Below are 3,665 nucleotides of genomic sequence, written 5' to 3'. Positions count from 1 at the left end.
CATGTTCATTATGTGTCACAGATTTTGGTACTGACAAGTAATTGAACTATAGAAGTTGTCAGAGGGGTAAACTGGAGATTTTTGGCACATGAAAAGGTGGAGGGTTGTTACTGTATTGCTAAAATGATCAGCAGTGAAATAGTTATCAATGCTGACATTTCAAATAGCTTTAGGTTTCAGGGTTACCAGTCCTCAGCACCTCTCAGCATTAACTGAGGAAGATGGCAGGACATCAGTTTACAGTCTTCTTCACATATTCAAGGATAATTTTCTTGATGCAAGCCAGAAACAATTGTTTTAAAAACCCTGAAATTTTAGCTACTGGAGCTCATTTGTACAAGGGCTGGATATTACACTCATAGAATACAATGTAGCATGGCCTGTAATGCAATACATTCCTATAAGTGCTTCTCATCAGAGCAACTTACACACAATTACATCTCAACATCCTGGAGTTTAAGGTAAACAGTAGTACAGGAGGGGAAGGAAGGCGGCGATTGCCACTTTAACACCCTGATTTTAGTTGCTTATCATTTTTCAACTCTCATCTTTGGGGCTGAAAGAGGAAGGGGCAGAGCACTGAGTTGGAATCATGCATCAGCAGTCTCTGCTGGCAGGGCTCTTGTGGCACCCTGGGGAGAAACAAAAGCTTCTCCCCACCCTGTAGAAATATGAAGAGAGTGCATTATCAAGGGAGCATAGCTTGAGTGAATCTGGCTGATGAGCTTAAACAATTCTTATTCTGATGAGAGCTCTTGGGAGCAATTGGCTGTTCCCCCACCTCTCCCACACACTGATTGCTAGATCTCATGGTTGTGAGAGGGCCTGTGTAAATCACCCACTCCCACTGGTGGGTTGGGCAGGATAATAAGACCCCTGTATTCAAGAACTTGAGGACTTTTCAGTCACCAACAACTTTAACATCCAGCCTTGCACCACAAACTGATTAAGACCTTCTCAGCCAGGCCTGTGCAGAAGACCTTTTCAAAGTGATTAGCATTCACTGAAGTTACAATTATACACTTTAATGAGAAGATATTTCTCAAACTAGGACCTACAGATTACTAATTTTCATACTAGATACACAATTAAAGATCCCAAGTACAGATAAATCCAGTTGTAAGAACACTCTCTGCATGCTCTCCTGACTCATTGCCGTACAGCTTGTCCCAAAACAGATTTCTTGTTTAATGCTCACTTTAAATAGGAAGTTTTCTAAAAGTATTTAGGGGCCTGATCTTGACAACTACAGAGCACCCACAACTCCCAGCCAGTGGCTGTACTGGCAGAAAAGGGACGCATAATATGCCAGCAGTGCAGTTCCACCAGTGGAAGCTATATTATAGAGAGGGCTTTCAGATCTCTATCACCATGCTACTTAACTAACCCGCTGGTGAGCTTTGAAGTTCAAAAACAGGACCAATGATCGATAGAGAACCAGATTAGTGACTGGAGCGCTGTGCACTTATCAGCTCAGCTGCTTTCTGTATCACTTGGAGTTTCCTTAGGTCCCAATTCAAGGAAACATCCTTAGTAAAGGACAGCATTTAAGGTGCGTTTAAGATGCAATGAAGTCACTATATGCTTAAATGTTATCCTGAACAACAGTGGTAATAATCACATGCTTAAGCGCTCTAATGAATTGGGGCCCTAGAATCTAGAACCTCCAAATGGTCCTAAACCTTCTTTTCCATACCTTCCACGCTGGATTTCTCAAAGCAGCTGTGGACCTACACATATGACTAATTGTATCTTGAATCAGAGTTTTGGATTGCATGGGGATAAAAACACAAAACACCTCCTGAACTCAAAACTGACACCAGAACCCTTCCACCCTCTAAACAAGAAATTGCACTCGTATTGCTCATGGTGAGCAGCTCACTGCTGCTGGAACTGGTTTATTATTACACCTGGAGAAAATATAGTTCATATTTAGGCGCAACCTGCATTTGTTACATTTTAAAAATTTATTAGCTCAGCTCTTGTAAGCAGCAAATGATAAGTAATGTATCTTACAGATCAATGCAAACTGTGAGCCAGAACTCATTTACATTTTCTCCTGCTAAATCGAACAATTTTGGAACAAAGATTTATCCCAGAGGGTTTCAAATGAAATCTATCTAACAATTTTTCAGGATAAATGTTTTGCGAGTTGAAGTATCTGCATAATTGCATTTTATTTATAAGCTCTTGAAAATGCAGCCATAAATTTTAAATAAACTTGACATGTTTCTCTGAACAAATGCTGCCAGCTGTGACAGCTGGCTGGTGGTGAATAACAGTCATCTCAGAACTCACTTAACCATTGTGCCATGACTGGGTTATCAGTGACTAAGACGGAGTGATTAGAATCAGCATCTTTGAAAGGTGCGAAGCTACCAACCAGCACATCACCCGGTTCAGGTCGGCTGATATTCACTGAGTCAGCACAAGATGTACTCATCTGCTTACGTTCCATTTAAAACTATTGGCTAGGGCCAATCTGGTTTATATTGGTAACATTTTCATTAATACCTATACCGATATATGAAATGGCATATCACTCACAACTGCACTTGAAAACAATGAATCACTTCATATGTGAAGTTGGAAAGTCTTCAGATTGAGGGGTTCAAAAATAGTTTATAAAAGATCATTCTAATTATGAAAAAATGTTAAGTCTATCATAATATATTATTAATGTCAGAATTATTCTAACAAGTGCATAACTATATGCGTGACGAGGGTTGAGGGGGAGAAAGAAGCATTTATATTCACTGTCCATAGCAGCATACAACAGGAAATAGAAAGAGGAAAATCTCACATGTTAGTTGCTGTAAGTTACTGGTATGGATAGTAAAAAATGTTACACTTGAGACTTAAAAAATAATCACTTTACATAAAAATTTGACCAACTTACAATCTGGTGAGTGCCTCTTTCTTTGAAAAATTGACATGAAGAAAAAAACAAAATGTGGATTTGGGCCCTATTTTTGTTCTTTCTGATGTATAAAGGCAGCCTGACAGGGTTTTTTTCTTCTTGCTCTTTTCTTTTTTTAAACAGTTTGGAAACATCAAGAACATGATGATCTCTATTCTGTTTTCCCTGTTTTGCTGGAGGTCTCCTTTGGAAGACTAAGATATGGATTGGAAGCTCTCAGTCCTTCATTAAAGGGCTATTGAACCTTTAGCAAAAGAGCTCTTCTGATTGTCAAGCATTTGAGTTAAATAGGGATTTACAAAAATGAACACAAAGCTAAAGTTTTAAATAGTCAATAAAAAAAATTACTTCACTCTTCAATCAAATTGCACTTGTTTGGTTAATATCATAAACCTACTAGTTGTCCAATTGTTCATAGAGTCTCCCAGGAAAGACCCATAATGTAAGTAGTAGGGAAAAAAATTGGGGGGGGTGGGGGGGGAGGGGAGGCAGCAACTTTTCTTTTCACTTGCAGATCATTTTTCATTACACTCGTCTGTTGACAGGAAATTAGAGCCATCATTCCGAATTTTAGTGTGTGCAACAGTCTTGTAGGGTATTTCCTATAATTCCACAGTAGTCAAGTATTTTATTCATTAGCATACACAGCATCTGCTAAAAGGTATCTGTGAAGCTACACAAGTTTTTCAGAGAATAATTATAATAAAACTGGACCAAATGGGTCAATATAGGTCACTAGCAAGGC

This window comes from Chrysemys picta, chromosome 2 (assembly GCF_011386835.1).
Source record: "Chrysemys picta bellii isolate R12L10 chromosome 2, ASM1138683v2, whole genome shotgun sequence".
NCBI lineage: Eukaryota > Metazoa > Chordata > Testudines > Emydidae > Chrysemys > Chrysemys picta.
Note: the sequence above shows the minus strand (reverse complement) of the source record.